The 18910-nt window shown below is 41.6% G+C and overlaps 1 long non-coding RNA gene across 1 annotated transcript in view; it reads left to right on the forward strand.

Annotated features, from left to right (window-relative positions):
• The first annotated feature begins 756 nt into the window (after window positions 1-756).
• The window catches only part of lmx1al, a 29085-nt gene continuing 10931 nt past the window's right edge, over window positions 757-18910 (forward strand). Inside the window, exons 1-3 of the long non-coding RNA XR_002197344.2 lie at window positions 757-1011; window positions 5267-5352; window positions 6028-6223. This is a non-coding gene — a long non-coding RNA (LIM homeobox transcription factor 1, alpha-like). The remainder of the gene's footprint in view (window positions 1012-5266; window positions 5353-6027; window positions 6224-18910) is intronic.

An 18910-nucleotide genomic window follows, 5' to 3' on the forward strand; every position in this document is an offset into this window, starting at 1 on the left:
GCATTTAAGTCATAACTGATTGTTTAATGGGCTTACAAAAAAAGCATTCTGTAGAAATCCTCGAATGATTGATCAGGGCAATGGGCAACGCCACGCTACGTTCCATTTAGCCACACGGTGGCGGTAGAATTCTCTGTGGGTAGGAAAAATGCCCATCACAACAGGGTCTAACCATAAAACCAGGCAACCGTTAACTAGGCTACTTATTCTTTCTAGCAAGTAGGACACAATAATGTTCTAATATTTTTTCAGGATTGTAGGTTTTGTCTCAATCACACAAAGCTCATCAAACCCTCTCTCCATACACACGGATAATACCACATGGTCAGGCCTATTGATCAATGAATAATATATAACAACTCACGAGAGCCATTGGAGAAATATCTTCTATAATATTAAACTTCTTGATAGAAGTAGCCGTGCATCTATTCATCTAATGACTGATGCTTATTTTACAAGCGCATAAATTCTATTGCGCTTGTAAAATAGAATGTATGCGCTTGAATTTATCCACATTGGTAGGTCAATGTGGTTGTCAAAGCACGGACTTTTTATTAGGTTAATAGAATTGTCCAAAAGACAAGACGATGGCGATTCCTCCATTGACTAGTACGTCTCCATCTCTCTTATCACCACAAACATGTCTACACTTACTCAGTTTAACCGTTATTTTACCAGATATTTTACGTAGGCATACGTCGACGCACACCTCACATTCAGAACACCTTACCGTCTCTCTTTCCTCGCAGTTTCTCCTGCCCCCTCGTTCTCTCTTCTTACTCAAACTCTCCCCCTCCCTCGTTTTTCGCACACTGAACTCTGCGCTCACAGTCAGGTTCCGAGCTGCCCGGAGAAAAGAGAGCGTGACAATAGAATAGTTTGCCTGTCATGCTGCTATTTGGAAACTGTCTGGAGTTTGATATAGGAGTACGACGCGGCTACGGACCTACTAGTTTTTTGTTATTTTAATGCTACCACAGAGATTTCAGGAGGAGCGTGCTTCACCTCAAGGTACGTGCGCCCTCCGCCAACATCGACAGGTTGTTGGTGCGTTGTCAGCCTCAGTTTGCAGATAATGTTGTGGTCTATGCGATGAGTTGCATTTTTCATTACATTTGCCACATAATCGACGATCGTCTGACTTGGTGTTATTATTTCAGTAAGACCCAAGTGAATTCCCCCAAAGGTTTGACCTTTATTCGTATAGCAGAGGTTACCCTATGTGTAGCCTTGTCTAGTCTACATCATTTAACATTCATGTGACATGGACTGAAGAGGTATTTTTAATTTTCACATAATTCCAAAGAACAATTTTAAATACCCACATACTTGCCTTATTTGTCGTTAAACTTGTTTTCCTCTAGTATGGTTGGCCAGACTTTTCACCCAGTATTTTCTGGGTTTTTTCAGTGGTCTGCAACCCGTTGTCCGTAAAGACATCAGACAGTTTCGATAGCCAATCCCAGGGGTTTTCACATCTCTGCGAGACCCTGCCTTTTCCAGATCATTTACTAGGAAAGTTCGAGAACAAGCACACCTGATGCAACGCGTCAACTAGTTATTAATGCCTTGATTGGGTAAATCGGTGAGTTAGTTCAGAGATACAACAACCTTGTGAAAGGTTGGGGGCTCGCGGATAGATAAGGGTAACCGGTACCATGACTCTGTGGTATCATTTTTTTTTATTGGATTTCAGCCAACCCGGACCCGGAGTCATGTTTCTACAATTGGAGTTGCAGAAATGTGGCGTGTGAAAGGAAACAAATGATATGGGATGAAATATCTCAAATCAACATAATCAGAAATGATAATAGTCCACATTTTTACACCAACATGGTTTGTAGAATATCAACTACATGGAGAGCAAGTAGAATCAAAAGCAGCAGAGACTGGCTCCTCTCTATGTTTCTTCCTTGACATCCGCCTTTCTAGCTCGGTTCATTTTTAACCACTGTGCTTCTAAATCAGCGTTGCTCGCATTGCTGAGTTTTGGATAGGTCATCTGTATGAACATAACTTACTGTTGATGTAAAATAGGCTTTATAAAATACTTTTGATTGATTGATCGTTCAACTGTTTCCAGTCGACGAACCTTATTATAAGTGCGTTTTTAACGCTTTGATATCCGCACTGGATTGCTTTACATGACTGATGTATGTTTTTATAGGGGGGCAAAATAACATCTAAACAAGTTGCCCTTTCCAGTTAAGTATATTATTAGAAAGCTAACATTTTACATTTATATTTTTAGCTGTTAGAAGAAGGTTTTGTCCAGAGCGACAATACACAATACAAAATATTTTTTCGTATGTGCATTTAGCCTAAAGGCTTATATTATAGTAATAATGTTTTGCGCCTTGTTTCCTAGCTTGGATCAAATTGTTAACATAAGCATTACAATGACGGTACAATTTAGTTGTATTGTTATTTTAAAGACAACTTGAGTGTTTCCCAAGAAAGTAGATATGAGAGAAAAAAGATTTCATCCCTCCCCCTGCCAATGAATGTATTTGATATTTATTCCAGGGCTAGCACACCTGCTAAGACTTTTCAGCTAGTCATCAAGCTCATTCACCTGACAAGTGAATCAGCTGTGCCTATTCCAGGCTACAACAAAAATTAGACAAGTATGGGGGTCTCTGAGGAAAGATTTCAAAACCCAGCACTTCTATGAACCCTGAGCAATCGCACACCTTTATTGTAGCCGTGAACTAGCTCAATAGAATGAAGCAGCCAAGGTTTTGATAGTTTTGCTAGAATACATCCAATACGTGGAACGGCTGTGGGTTCCCAGAAGAGATTTGAGAACAACTGTGCGGCCGCACCATGTGTCCATATTGATAGAATACAAAAAAATTGCACTGCTCTCGGATTAGGTTTGTTTTCATTCCAATCGTAGGTCCTTAGAATAATTCCACAATACTGACAATAGATCAAATCATAGAAATAATGCCAATATCACCCATGCGGAAAATTGTCTATTAACAGGGAACAGCATTTCGCACATTTTGTCACACATTCAACTTACTGAGTTGAGTATTATAGACATTAGGCCTAGCCTATCATTTAGGCAAAAAATATTTAACATACTTTTAAAACCGAGCTGTAACTTGGTATCGATCACTTATTGTTTTCAGTAGGCATATGACTGAAAATAAACGCAAAGCCTATTATGTTGTCATCTCTGTATTCATTCCAAGTTAAGTTGTATCCTTCACTTGTTAAAAAATTGCTAATAGGCCTACTTTGGCCACTTTGTTGGCGTATGCCTAACGTTTGCACACACATCTTAATTCTATAAGCAGAGGTCTATGAATACAGTGCAACGAGGAAAGGGCAAACATCTTTCAACTACCCACTAAAGGTTGTCTGGAAGATTTTTTTGTAGGACACTCGTTACCAATGAAGGCTCAGAGAAACGACCTGTCCGCTACTTCCCTGACCTTAACGCTGCACACGGTTCTGGGTAACGAGGCTCGTGTCCGTTAACTGAGTTATGAGTATTGGACATTCAAGTGCAATCAGGGTGTGTATTCTTTGTTTCTGTTATTTTTTTTCAGGTGAGTTGACTGAGAATAGATTTTCTTTTATAGCAACGACGTGGGGATAGTTACAATACAAGACGTAGGCAAGACGCACGAGTCGAATAAAAACCCGCTTCAGAACGTTGAAACTGTGCGACAGGTTGATTAATACATTTTAGCAGTTGGTCAAAACCTACATAACATTCCAATGCCTATGTTTGTTTTGAATATATCATTTTATTGATGTATGTGATTTTCGAAAATTATATAAAAGATTAATTTTCGGACTCACAATTGAAATATTCTCTTGCAGTAAGTGGATGTTCAGTAATTAAGATGTATGCAGACAAATAAGCCTATACAATTTTTACTCTAGATTGCAATTTAATACAACATATTTTTTCCGTTTGTAATAACGGTGTAAATTAAATTGTAGGGTATTTATTAATATGCCCTAACCCATTTATAGAATAATTGATTCACGTTACGTGAAGATATTTCAGGATATTTTATTTTATTCCTTAATATTTATTCCTAAAATGTTGTGTAATAAAAGCACATCCTCTTCTAATGATAGAAAAATGTTTCTTGGAAGTCTAAAAATGTAATTACAGCTACAAATTAAGAATTGTTTGGCCAATATCTATTATAGCCAATAATTGAAAAACAATGAATGCATAATTTGATTCCTAAATTCATTTAAAATAACTAATATTTTTCGCTTAAATTGGTCATTTAGAATAATTAGTTCTGACGAGTAGGACATAGATTGGAATTAGATTTAGGCGTTCTTTAATTATAAATAATAATAATAAATAATAAACCCTAATGCATTTAACGCTAATTTGGAATATTGTAAATTAATAAATATAATTATTTTCGCTATGTTTAAATAGGCTTATTGCATATATTGCATTTTTGAAATGCCATGATTTATGCACACGGATTAAGTTTGGGTTCATGGAATATATTAGGAAATTACTAAGTATCGTGGTTGCAAATAATACCACACAGACAATCATTAGTCCTTCTGATATTATTTGCATATTAGCTAATATTATTAACTGTTTTGCATATTATCATTAGGTCTATGTTTTATTATAGGCTATTATTCCGAGAACAAAGTGAAAACCCATGCTATTTTCTATGTATCATATTCCACAAAGCCTCCATTTATTTTATTAAACTATCAGTTATTACAACCCAAACGATTACAGACGGATGTGGATTTGGTCCATACATGCGTTTTTATTAGGCTCGTGCTTGGCGTCAGCAGGTCATTAGAACTAATGTTCTAATTTACAGTCAAGTTTACACCTACGCGGACACGATCTCCCCGTCTGACCTCGTATTTTACGGAAGGAAATAAACATTAATTAACGCTTCCCGTCCGACGTTCAATGTCTATGTGTGTTGTGTTCAAAAATGATTTAGTCAACGGTTCTGAGCTTTGACAAAACATTTTATTGTATTTAATTGTGCTTATCGAATAAAAAAAAAAGTTATTTTCTGTTTCATTCGCTTGACTTACATATCTTGTATTTTTAAAGTTGGAGGCCTCTCAAATGTAATTGGCCATAGTTGACGAAGTAGCCTCTTTATTGTACCTATTTAATTTATGCTTGATTTATTTTATTTTAAATCCTATTTCTCACTCTTCACAACCTTTTACATTTATACATGTATTGATGATAGGCAAAGCAAACTGACTTTTTCTTTCATGGTGACTCTCTCTCCTCCAGCGAACACAGCCAAGGTCGGAGGGGCGGGATGAAAACAGAAGAGACCCAATCATGTCTTCAGCAGGCTCCCTCCTCCACGCCATTTGGTGAGACAGAAGTCACTAAAACTGAACCTGAATAAACATTTATCAGATATATTTTAAAATCGTGATTTATATATATGAATTTCTTGATTCCTTTTTAACTTGGTATTAAGGTGTGGCGACAGGAACGTACACATTATATAAATGTGATATGTAGTCATATATTACATTTTAATTTTACATTTTAATACTGACATGATGGGTAGGAACTTAACATTATTGAAAGCATTTTGTGACATTATTGGTTATAGACACTGGACACAGCTCACATGCATTTATTAATGATTAAAACTTTCACGCTTAAAATGTCCACATGGCCCAAGCCAGAAGAGGACTGGTCACCCCTCCAAGCCTGATTCCTCTCTAGGTTTCTTCCTGAATTTCGGCCTCTTTTAGGGACTTTTTCCTAGCCTCTGTGCTTCAACACTGTTGTTGATTTTTTTCCTAGCAACTGGGTGCTTTGTAAAAGCACTTCGTGACAACTGCTGAAGTAAAAATGGCTTTATAAATAAATGTGATTGATTGATTTACATTTTCTGCTTCATTTTTAGAGCCGTTTGAGTCCTTAATAACTAAAATATCAAGCTCAGTGGAGAATTTTTATCTTTGTCCGCCACGTGGACCTTACACGCTTCCACTCACCAATCTGTCCCCTGTGCGCCTCTCTCTCCCCCCCAGGTTCAGAGCACGGGGGCGGCGGAGGGGGTGAGGTGTGTGCGGGGTGTGAATCGCCAATCGCGGACCGTTTCCTGCTGCGTGTCAACGAGCGCTCGTGGCACGAAACCTGCGTTAAGTGTGCGGTGTGTCTGAGCGCACTCAGTGGGACCTGCTACTGCAGAGATCGTCTGCTCTACTGCAAGCACGACTACGAGAAGTAAGAGAGAAACACTGATATCTTAGTAGGACCGGTTGGGGGGGGGGGGCGCAGAACTTTCTATAGTGTTTCGACACCTTTTCCCCCTCCTATTGAGTCATTGGTTCCAGCGCACTGAAAAGAGCTGTGGAGTGGCTCAGGGGACTTATGGGATTGACGGGGAATCTGCGGTGTATAAAATATAGGATTAAAAGATATGGGGGTTTTCTCCGTATGAATGAAATGCTGGATGGCTATTAGTGAAACAGCGTGTCAGCTCATTTGTGTGTGTTGGTTCGTCTGTGGTTGTGTGTGTTGGTTAGTGCTGGAGTGGGTGTGTGTTGGTTAGTTTTGGAGTGGGTGTGTTGGTTACTATTGGAATGTATGTTATTTAGTGTTGGAGTAGGTGTGTTGGTTAGTATTGGAATGTGTGTGTTGGTTACTATTGGAATGTGTGTGTTGATTAGTATTGGAATGTGTGTTATTTAGTATTGGAGTGGGTGTGTGTTGGTTAGTATTGGAATGTGTGTTATTTAGTATTGGAGTGGGTGTGTGTTGGTTAGTATTGGAATGTATGTTATTTAGTATTGGAGTGGGTGTGTGTTGGTTAGTATTGGAATGTATGTTATTTAGTATTGGAGTGGGTGTGTGTTGGTTAGCATTGGAGTGGGTGTGTGTTGGTTAGCATTGGAGTGGGTGTGTGTTGGTTAGTATTGGAGTGTGTGTGTTATTTAGTATTGGAGTGTGTGTGTTATTTAGTATTGGAGTGGGTGTGCTGGTTAGCGTTGGAGTGGGTGTGTGTTGGTTAGTATTGGAATGTGTGTGCTGGTTAGCATTGGAGTGGGTGTGTGTTGGTTAGTATTGGAATGTGTGTTTTGATTAGTATTGGAGTGGGTGTGTTGGTTAGTATTAGAGTGTGTGTGTTGGTTAGTATTAGAGTGTGTGTGTTTGTTAGTATTGGAGTGTGTGTGTTGGTCAGTATTAGTGTGTGTGTTGGTTAGTATTAGAGTGTGAATGTTTATTAGTATTTAGAGTGTGTGTGCGTTGGTCAGTATTAGTGTGTGTGTTGGTTAGTATTAGAGTGTGAATGTTTATTAGTATTTGGAGTGTGTGTGTGTTAGTCAGTATTAGTGTGTGTGTGTTGGTTAGTATTAGAGGGTGTTGTTCATGCAGAGAGTGTGGGGTGCATGTGTGTCTGAGTATATATGTTCAACCTGTGATTTTGTGCCTTTCATGTGTTTATGTGTATATGGTGTGTGATGTGTGTGTGTATATGTGGTTTGTGTGTCTCTTGTGTGTGGTTGTGTGTGTGTGTGTGTGGTATGTCTGTGATGTGTATGTTTGGTGTGTAATGTGTGTATGTTTGTGTGTATAGTGTGTATGTGTAAGTTTGGGGTGTGATGTGTGTGTGGTGTGTGTATGTGTGTGTGTGGTGGGTGTATGTATACATTTGGGGGGTGTGTGTAGTGTGTATGTGTGTATGGTATGGGTATGTGTGTGTGGTGTGTGTATGTGTGTGTAGGTGTGTGTATGTGTGTGGTTTGTGCATGCATGTGTGGGGTGTGTGTGTGGTGTGTTTGTGTGCGTGTGTGGTGTGTATGTATGTGTGTGGTGTGTGTATGTATGTGTGTGGTGTGTGTGTGTGTATGTGGTGTGTATGTATGTGTGTGGTGTGTGTGTATGTGTGTGGTGTGTGTGTGTGTGTGTATGTGGTGTGTATGTATGTGTGTGGTGTGTGTGTGTGTTGTACAGTGGGGAGAACAAGTATTTGATACACTGCCGATTTTGCAGGTTTTCCTACTTACAAAGCATGTAGAAGTCTATAATTTTTATCATAGGTACTCTTCAACTGTGAGTGACGGAATCTAAAACAAAAATCCAGAAAATCACATTGTATGATTATTAAGTAATTAATTTGCATTTTATTGCATGACATAAGTATTTGATACATCAGAAAAGCAGAACTTAATATTTGGTACAGAAATCTTTGTTTGCAATTACAGAGATCATACGTTTCCTGTAGTTCTGGACCAGGTTTGCACACACTGCAGCAGGGATTTTGGCCCTCTCCTCCATACAGACCTTCTCCAGATCCTTCAGGTTGCGGGGCTGTCGCTGGGCAATACCGACTTTCAGCTCCCTCCAAAGATTTTCTATTGGGTTCAGGTCTGGAGACTGGCTAGGCCACTCCAGGACCTTGAGATGCTTCTTACGGAGCCACTCCTTAGTTGCCCTGGCTTTGTGTTTCGGGTCATTGTCATGCTGGAAGACCCAGCCACGACCCATCTTCAATGCTCTTACTGAGGGAAGGAGGTTGTTGGCCAAGATCTCGCGATACATGGCCCCATCCATCCTCCCCTAAATACGGTGCAGTCGTCCTGTCCCCTTTGCAGAAAAGCATCCCCAAAGAATGTTGTTTCAACCTCCATGCTTCATGGTTGGGATGGTGTTCTTGGGGTTGTACTCATCCTTCTTCTTCCTCCAAACACGGCGAGTGGAGTTTAGACCAAAATGCTCTATTTTTGTCTCATCAAACCACATGATCTTCTCCCATTCCTCCTCTGGATCACCCAGATGGTCATTGGCAAACTTCAGATGGTCCTAGACATGCGCTGGCTTGAGCAGTGGGAGCTTGTAAGCGCTGCAGGATTTTAATCCATGACAGTGTAGTGTGTTACTAATGGTTTTCTTTGAGAGTGTGGTCCCAGCTCTCTTCAGGTCATTGACCAGGTCCTGCCGTGTTGTTCTGGGCTGATCCCTCACCTTCCTCATGATCATTGATGCCCCACGAGGTGAGATCTTGCATGGAGCCCCAGACCGAGGGAGATTGACCGTTATCTTGAACTTCTTCCATTTTCTAATAATTGCGCCAACAGTTGTTGCCGTCTCACCAAGCTGCTTGCCTATTGTCCTGTAGCCCATCCCAGCCTTGTGCAGGTCTACAATTTTATCCCTGATGTCCTTACACAGCTCTCTGGTCTTGGCCATTGTGGAGAGGTTGGAGTCTGTTTGATTGATTGTGTGGACAGGTTTCTTTTATACAGGTAACGAGTTCAAACAGGTGCAGTTAATAAAGGTAATGAGTGGAGAACAGGAGGGCTTTTTAAAGAAAAACTAACAGGTCTGTGAGAGCCTGAATTCTTACTGGTTGGCAGGTGATCAAATACTTATGTCATGCAATAAAATGCAAATTAATTATTTAAAAATCATAAAATGAGATTTTGTGGATTTTTGTTTTAGATTCCGTCTCTGACAGTTGAAGAGTACTTATGATAAAAATTACAGACCTCTACATGCTTTGTAAGTGGGAAAACCTGCAAAATCGGCAGTGTATCAACTACTTGTTCTCCCAACTGTATGTATGTATATTGGTGTGTGTGTGGTGTGTGTATGTGTATGTGTGTGATGAGTGCATGTGTGTATGTGTTTGGTGTGTGTGTGGTGTGTGTATGTGTGTGTGTGATGTGTGCATGTGTGTATGCATGTGCGGTGTGGTCAGATCCCTGGGGGCGGACGGCTGAAGGACATAGTCTGCAGGTTGTTATCATTGTTGTGAAAAGTGTCAGACGACATCCAGCCGAACAATCACTCCCACTGTAGAAGACATCTGGAGGAGAGGAGAGGAGGAGAGGAGAGGGAGGACAGAGGAGGAGAGTGGGGAGAGGGAGGACAGGAGCGGTAGAAAAGGAGAGGGAGGGACTATAGCAGACAGCTGGAGAAAAAAACATTGTGGTAAGAAAGGGAGACAAAGGGTGAGAAAGAGAGGGAGAGAGGGTTTAGTTGAGGTTTTGAGGAGAGAGGAGTTGAGAACAGAAGAGTTGAAAGGTTGACAACTTTGGGACCGAGGAATTTAGAGGTAGAGGATTTGAGAGGTTGAGGAGTTGAGGACAGAGGAGTTGATTATGGAGGAGTTGAGGAGGTTAGGACAGAGGAGTTGAGGACAGAGGAGTTGAGATTAGCATAGAGGAGTCGAGGACAGAGGAGTTGCGGAGGTTAGGACAGAGGAGTTGAGGACAGGGGAGTTGAGGAGGTTAGGACAGAGGAGTTGAGGACAGAGGAGTTGAGGAGGTTAGGACAGAGAAGTTGAGGACAGAGGAGTTGAGGACAGAGGAGTTGAGGAGGTTAGGACAGAGGAGTTGAGGACAGAGGAGTTGAGGAGGTTAGGACAGAGGAGTTGAGGACAGAGGAGTTGAGGAGGTTAGGACAGAGGAGTTGAGGGCAGAGGAGTTGAGGAGGTTAGGACAGAGGAGTTGAGGACAGAGGAGTTATTGCTTTACATTCTTAGCATGTTCATTTCCAACCTGAAATTTAGGAAGAACTAGTGACTTCAACAGTGATGGAATATCAGTGTGATGAATAGAGGGTCACTATAATTATGCATTATGGACCACAGGACATTTTGGAGGGAAGGTCACATTGGAAATTTCTTTTTTTGTTTCTAACAGTATATACTAATACAATCCTAATCTGGTAGAACCAGATTGGGTATCTATATTAAGTCTAAATTCACTGTTTAAACAGTATATTTGCTACAAGCTGACAGAGTGAAAAGTGAAATCAGTGACAGAAAATCTTAAGTACAATATTATTAATAAAATACAATAATCCTGAATTTATGTTCTGACCTCTGTCTCAGGTACACATGTTCTGAGTTGTTATCCGGCCTATCTAAATCTTTTTTTCTACTTTTCAGTCCAAAATGAAATAAACAGACATTGCCATGAGTATTGGGAGATCAAAGTCAAAATTGCTATTTTTGCTGTACAGGCATATGAAAACACAGTACAGTACAGACTATCACCTTCTATTACTGTTTGTTTCAACAGTTTCTTTCTATTACTTGGTTTACCAACTAAGGATAACAGCACTGACAGGGTTCCATCCCTCTTTTTTATGTGCCCATAAGCATTGGGACTTTAGGCTCACAGGTGTTTCCTGTTGCATTGATTGTTCACATATAAAAGAGCTGTGAACATGTAGTCTCCGTTCCATCCTTTGCTTTTGCCTTTGGAGTCTGTGTTTGGTGTCAGTAGGTGTAATCCAACATGAAGACTAGGGAGCTGATATGGTGGAGGTGGTGTCATGGGACGGGAACTGCTGTCTCTGGAACTCACTCAGTCATCTTTGTTGATGATGTAGTGAATGATGGCAGCAGTGGAATTAATTCCGAAGTGAACAGAAGCAGCTTGGCAACTGATGTACAAGAAAATGCCACCAGACCCATTTTGGAGGCTTCTGCAATGCTAGAAGACAATGACCCCAAAACACATTGCCAACGCAACCAAGGAGTTCATCAGGGGAAAGCATTTCCAGACTGGCCAAGTCAGTCTCCTGATTTAAATGCGATTGAACATGCATTTCACAGGTCTTTAAGGTCAACTCAAGCCATATTTTTGCCAGTGATTGAAGTGATGTCAGTATAGTTCGATGGAAGTTAAGCATTTGTAATTTAGGCATGAAACTCTATTTTCATTAACTCCTACGCAAACATAGGGTCTACTGACCTGAGTTGTCAGAGAACTTTATATACTTTTGTGTTCATCATGTCTCCATTAGGTGTAGGTCAGCTATTCCGTGCTGCGACTCAGTGAATTCATCGCATGGCTCAGCATCATCCGTGGCCGTTTCATTTTTCTAAAAAATATTTTAAGAGGAAAATGCTAGAAAGCAGAATTAGCTGGAATGGCTCATTTAAGACAGCCTTTCAGATGCTGTAATAATGTATAATATGCTACATCACCCTCATAGTTGCATGGTGACTTGGCACATGACTCCTCTGGTGACCTTCAGAAGATCAGAACAATGTCTCCTTGTTTTCCCTGCAGTCCCTCCATCAGCGGACACGCACACGCACACCCACTCTCCCTCAACTCCCCCTTAACTGTAAGTAGGTACAGGAGTGTGTTCTAGTATATAAAAAAAGGTGTGTGTTTAAGAATGCAGAAACTGGAAAGCCTTTGCTTCTGTTGAAAACTTCAGTTGTGGTCTGGAGTTAGTATGTTAGAAGGACCCCAGGGAGGTTTGCACAAGATTCTGTTCTGTTTATCTCTAATAGATTTTTTGAAAAACAGAAAGACAGATAGAAAACCTGAGATACCGCTACCTAGACAGACAGACAGAAAGAGACAAAGAGACAGACAAGCCATTACCCAGACAGACAGTAATACAGAGAGACCACTACCCGTATAGACAGAGAGACAAAGGGACAGACAGACAGGCCACTACCCAGACAGAGAGACAGACAGGCCACTACCCAAACAGAGAGACAGACAGGTTACTACACAGAGAGACAGACAGCCCACAACCCGGACAGCGAGACAGACAGCCCACTACCCAGACAGAAAGACAGACCACTACCAAGACAAATAGACAAACAGGCCACTACCCAGACAGAGAGACAGACAGCCCACAACCCAGACAGTGAGACAGATAGCCCACTACCCAGACAGAGAGACAAACAGGCCACTACCCAGACAGAAAGACAGACAGGCCACTACCCAAACAGAGAGACAGTTAGGCCACTACCAAGACAAAATAGACAGACAGGCCACTACCAAGACAAATACACAGATAGGCCACTAACAAGACAAAGAGACAGACAAAAACAGAGACAGACAGGCCATTAGCCATTCCTGTCTCCCCCAAACACCCCACTCTTATACACTTCTTAAAATGCCCTCATCTCACGTGACAACAATATACTTCAAACACAGAGACACACACACACACAGTAATATACTCTCCACACCCCCCACAGAGCAGACAGAGATTCCTTCCCTTCATCTCTCCAGGCAGACCCAGGTCTCAGACCAATAAAGGCAGTCTTCCCAGAGGCCCGGCGGGTGGAAACAGGCAGGAGAAGCCCAGAGGAACCAGGAGCCTATAGGTTCAATATATGTCTAGAGAAGCTCTAGTAGATAGACGGAACATTACCTGCTCCAATGACAGTGAGTGGCGTGTGAGTAAAATACGTCTGGATTGGGTTTCGGTCCCACACTGACATGGCGATCAACACTTCAGGTTCTAATAGTAAACCCTGGGAACCGGGCCTTAGGCAGAGCTGCCCAACTCCGGGAGAGCTACGGTACTGTAGATTTTAGTATGGAAATTAGGGGTTAAAACCTACAGGACAGCATCTCTCCAGGAACAGGTTTGAAGTTAAAACCTACAGTTTACTGGGTTCTATATGGAATCTCTGTTTGCCTATTTGGAGTCTCCCACACAGACATGCTCCAGTATCTCTCTGAGCCATCCTGCTTCCTCCTCTCCGACTCTCACTCTCTACCTATCTCCATCTCTCGGCTCTCTCGCTCCCTCTCTTCCTCTCTCCATTACCTCGTTCATCACTGTCTGGTTTGTAATAATATTTCTCGATTCCAAACCTCATTTCCCGCTGGTAGAGATTGATAGCAGTGATGACACCAATCAGTTTATCTCTCCGTTTATCCCTCGTTTTCTCTTAATCGTCTCTCCTTTCAGCTCCTCTTTGTGTCTCGAGACACAAGAAAAGTGAGAGGGCATGTAGGGATAGAGAAAGGGAGAGAGAAAGAAAGAGTGAGGTTGAGAGAGAAAGGGAGGAAGAGAGGAAGGGACAGCCATGACCTTATGTACCAATCCACTCCATGATGGCAACTTGATGGCAACTAGCAGGAAAACGATATACATACTGTGTATATATATATAAACTGCACAAAAGAAAACAAGGGAACACGTAATCCTCACAGTATAACACCAAGTCATTTAAACTTCAGGGAAATCAATCTGTCCAGTTAGGAACCATAAGCGATTGTGGATCAGTGTCACCTGTTTTGGTGTAAATGAAAGTGACAACAGGTGCACTGGAAAGGCAACAGCAAGAGAACCCCCAAAAAGGGAATGGTTTTGCAGGTGGTGGCCACAGACAATTGCTCTCTCCTTCCCGACTGATTCTTTTCTAGTTTTGTGTTTTGCTAGTGACTTTGTCACTACTGGTAACATGAGGCATTACCTGCAGCCCATTCACATTGCACAGGCAATCCAGATCCTCTCTCGCAAGGTTTGCTGGGTTTTCCAGAACAGCCTCAAGAGCATGGAGAAGATACCAGGAGATGTTACATGAGGAGAGCTGGACAGGGCATCAGCCCAGCAGCAAGACCGGTATCTGCTCCTTTGTGTGAGGAGGAACAGGAGGAAAACTGCCAGAGCCCTACACAATGAAGTCCATCAGGCTACTGGTGTGCATGTTTCTGACCAATCTGTCAGAAACAGACTCCATGAGGGTGCCATGAGGGCCTGAGGTCCTCTAGTGGGACCTGTGCTCACAGTCCAGCACCGTGTAGCTCGATTGGCATTCGCCAGAGAACACCAGAATTGGCAGGTCTGCCATTGGTTCCCTGTTCTCTTCACAGATAAGAGCAAGTTCACAATGAGCACATGTGACAGACGTAAAGGAGTCTGGAGACTCTGTGGTGAACGTTATGCTGCCTGCAACATCATCCCGCATGACCGGTTTGTCAGTGGGTCAGTGATCAGTGGGTCTGGGGAGGCATATACTTGGAGGGTCGCACAGACCTCCACGTGTTAGCCAACGGTACCCTGACTGCTGTTAGGTACCGGGATGAAATCCTCAGATCCATCGTCAGACCTTACACTGGTGCAGTGGGCCCTGGGTTCCTCCTAGTGCAGAATAATGCCAATGCCTGGCCTCATGTGGCCAGAGTGTGTAGGCAGTACCTGGATGACGAAGGCATTGATGCGCTTGACTGGCCCTCACATTCCCCAGACCTGAATCTTTTTTTGACCAATAGGTTTCTGAATTTTATTTGACCAATATGTTTCTTCTTGCTGAAAATTGCATAAACAAGTGACAAAACACTGTAAGACATTGTGCTGGAGATATAAATTCATAACATAACTATTTTTTCATACCCCTTGAAAATGTTGCAAATTTTTGAGAAAATGCAAGTTTCTATACCATTTAAAATGGTCTTGTAATATCCATCATGAGAGAGCATTCTAATCACCAATAACATATATATATATGTATATGTATATATCGTTTGAAAGTTTTGGGTCACTTAGAAATGTCCTTGTTTTCCATGAAAACATTCATAAATGACAGAATATCAGCCGACTGCTTCTTCCCTATATAGTTCTTGCATAGTATGTATGCTACTGTATGCTTGGGTCATTGTCCTGTTGTAGGAGGAAATTGGCTCCAATCAAGCGCAGTCTACAGGGTATGGCATGGTGTTGCAAAATGGGGTGATAGCCTTCCTTCAAGATCCCTTTTACCCTGTTCAAATCTCCCACCTCACCACCACCAATGCACCCCCAGACCATCACATTGCCTCCACCATGCTTGACAGATGGTGTCAAGCACTCCTCCAGCATATTTTCTTTTGGTATTCATCTCACAAATGTTTGTTGTGATCTGAATACCTCAAACTTTGATTTGTTTGACCATATTCCAGTATTCCTCTGCCCAGTGTCTGTGTTCTTTTGCCCATCATAATCTTCTCTTTTTATTTTCCAGTCTGAGATTTGGTCACTTCTTCACCGGTTATGTTGAGACTGGTGTTTTGTGGGTACTATATAATGAAGCTGCCATTTGAGGACCTGTGAGGTGTCTGTTTCTCAAACTAAACACTCTAATGTATGAGATCTTAATTTTCTTGGCTATTTCTCACATGGAATAGCCTTCATTTCTCAGAACAAGAATAGATTGACGAGTTTCAGAAGAAAGTTCTCTGTTTCTGGCCATTTTGAACCTGTAATCGAACCCACAATTGGCTAATGCTCCAGATACTCACAAGTCTAAAGGACTATTTTATTGCTTCTTTAATCAGCACAGGTTTTCAGCTCTGGTAACATAATTGCAAAAGGTTTTCTAATTATCTATTAGAAGGAAATAGTATTATAAGGACGTTTTTCAGTTGTTACATGTACATGTCTATCTCGTGAACCTCATTGCTGCTAACCCTACATTCAGTTGCACATGCTACACCTTCAATTTGCCTCGATTGCACATTTAGAATTGCCATTTGTACTTGCATTTGCCTCATCGCATGCTATCCATCCCAATTGTAACATACATTATACCTAATACTTTCATTTTCTGCCTTCCTCTACTTGCCTTCATTGCACATTTAGAATTGCCATTGGTACGGCATTTGCCTTCATTGCGCATCTATACATTGCACATCTGTTTGTCACATCTGTAACATTATACTTCTCAATCAATCAATCAAATTTACTTATAAAGCCTTTTTTTACATCAGCAGTGGTCACAACGAGCTTTTACAAAGCACCCAGCCTGAAACCCAAAGGAGCAAGTACAGTGGCTAGGAAAAACTCCCTTAGAGCGGCCGAAATTCAGGAAGAAACCTAGAAAGGAACCAGGCTCAGTGGAGTAACCAGTCCTCTTCTGGCTGTGCCGGGTGAACATTGTAACAGTACAAGTTGTAATAATTAGTAAAATGGGGTGATAGGCTTCCTTCAAGATCCCTTTTACCCTGTTCAAATCTCCCACCTCGCCACCACCAATGCACCCCCAGACCATCACATTGCCTCTGCCACGCTTGACAGATGGTGTCAAGCACTCCTCCAGCAACTTTTCATTTGGTATTCATCTCACGAATTAGCAAAACGGGTGAACATTTTAAGATTTTAAGAAGTTGTAATAATTATTATATGCATTTGGGTTGTGACTAGAGTCTATAGATCCTAAGCCAGTCAGCTGAGACAAGGACAAGGAATGGGACAACCGAGTGGAGGGGGTGCGGGGTGATTATCAGACTGGCAGCTGGAATCGTCAGGTATCATTTTGATCTGCAACACAGCAAGGAGGACTTTGGACAGTGGTAGCAACGAGTCTTTAGAGCCTGTTACTTGGGAGGTGTGGGCCAAGACCTCATGATAAGTATGATACTTAATACTTACAAATGTGTCCCCTGTTCTATTTGCTCTTCTGGTTAGATGCTAACTGCATTTCGTTGTACTGTACTTCAATTACAATGAAGTGGAATCTAATCTAATCTAATTAGTTTTTCAAAATGATAAACTTGGATTAGCAAACATAACATTCCACTGGAACACTATGTAGATATTCCATTAAAAAAAATTATGTTTCCAGATACAAGTCATTTACAACATTAACAATGCCTACACTGTATTCATTATCAAGCTGATGTTATTTTAATGGACCAAAAATGTGCTTTCCTGTCGAAAACAAGAAAATGTCTAAGTGACCCCAAACTTTTAAACAGTGGTGTGAGAAAGATAGGTTGTTGTCTAGGGTCACGCCAAGGTTTGATGCACTCTGGGAGGGAGACAATATTGAGTTGTCAACCATGTTGGAAAGATCATCAAGCGGACAGGCTTTCCCCCAAAAGAGCAGCTCCGTCTTGTTGAGGTTGAGCTTGATGTGTTGGGCCAACGTCCTTGCAGAGATCTCAGCCAGTCGCTTAGAGATGAGAAAAATAGTTGAGTGTCATCTACTTAGCAATGATATGAGAGACCACGTGAAAAGAAGACAGAGCCAAGTGACTTGGTGTATAGAGAGAAGACATGGCCTAGAACCAAGGTGGTGGAAAGGTGGATCTGTCGAGTCGAGTGGCCGAGTGGCCCTTCGTGAATGTCACAGTTTTTTGCTCAGCTGACTGAAGCCCTGTTCCGTGAACTCACAGTGAGGACAGTGCCGGCAAGGAGCAAAGTGGATGGTGAGAATGGTAGGACCTGGCCTCAGAAGGGAGAACGATCTCGAAGATGGGGGAGATGACAGGATGAGTGAGCAGTTGGGGGGTGAGAATGAGTGTTGTGGTGGCACATGACCTAGGTGGGGGCTGACAGTGTAGGGGTGGAGGAGAAATATAGATGAGGAGACAATGTAGTGGTCAGAGACCTGATGGGGGTTTAACATGAGATTAGTCCACAGACAGCATATAATCAAGCTGACATCAAGTGCATTGTCGGCCTTTTGAGTCGGGGAAGGTGAGGTCGTAAGAGGACAGAAGTGGAAAGAACTTTCACCCTTGTCCCTTGCGTACAGGGATTATTCCAGATTCTCTGAATCTTTTAATTATGTATTGTGTATTGTAGATGATGAGATCCCCAAACTCTTTGTAATTTTACATTGTGATATGTTATTCTTGAATTGTGGCACTATTTGCCCACGCAGGCTTCACCCCTCCCCATCCTCACTTCTGACAGGCCCATCCTCTCTGGAATGATCTTTTAATACCCAATCATGTTACTGACTTGCCAATTGACCTAATTAGTTGTGAGATCTTACGCCAGGTATTGTTTTTAGCATCATACAACTTTTCAGTCTTTTGCTGCCCGTCCCATCTTCTTTTTTTAAACATGTTGCTGGCATCAAATTCCAAGTCAGCATGAATTCAGCATGAAGAAAACAGTAACATTTCTCAGTTTCAACCTTTGATATGTTGTCTTTGTACTATTTTTTTTATTGAATATAGGGTTTATCATTTGCACATCATCATTGCATTCTGTTTTGATTGTATTTTTTATTCACAGCATCCCAACGTTTTTGGAAACAGGGTTAAATGAATGTACCATTTGTAATTCAGTAATATAAGATAGGTGGTCGGGGGGTTGAAATATTTTGCAACGTGCTGTTTAGCAAATCATGTCTATTCTAATGAATATAAAGAATCCCACTTCAGTCTGATAGAGGGTTCAGTCTGATAGAGGGTTCAGTCTGATAGA

This window comes from Esox lucius, chromosome 11 (genome assembly GCF_011004845.1).
Source record: "Esox lucius isolate fEsoLuc1 chromosome 11, fEsoLuc1.pri, whole genome shotgun sequence".
Lineage (NCBI taxonomy): Eukaryota > Metazoa > Chordata > Actinopteri > Esociformes > Esocidae > Esox > Esox lucius.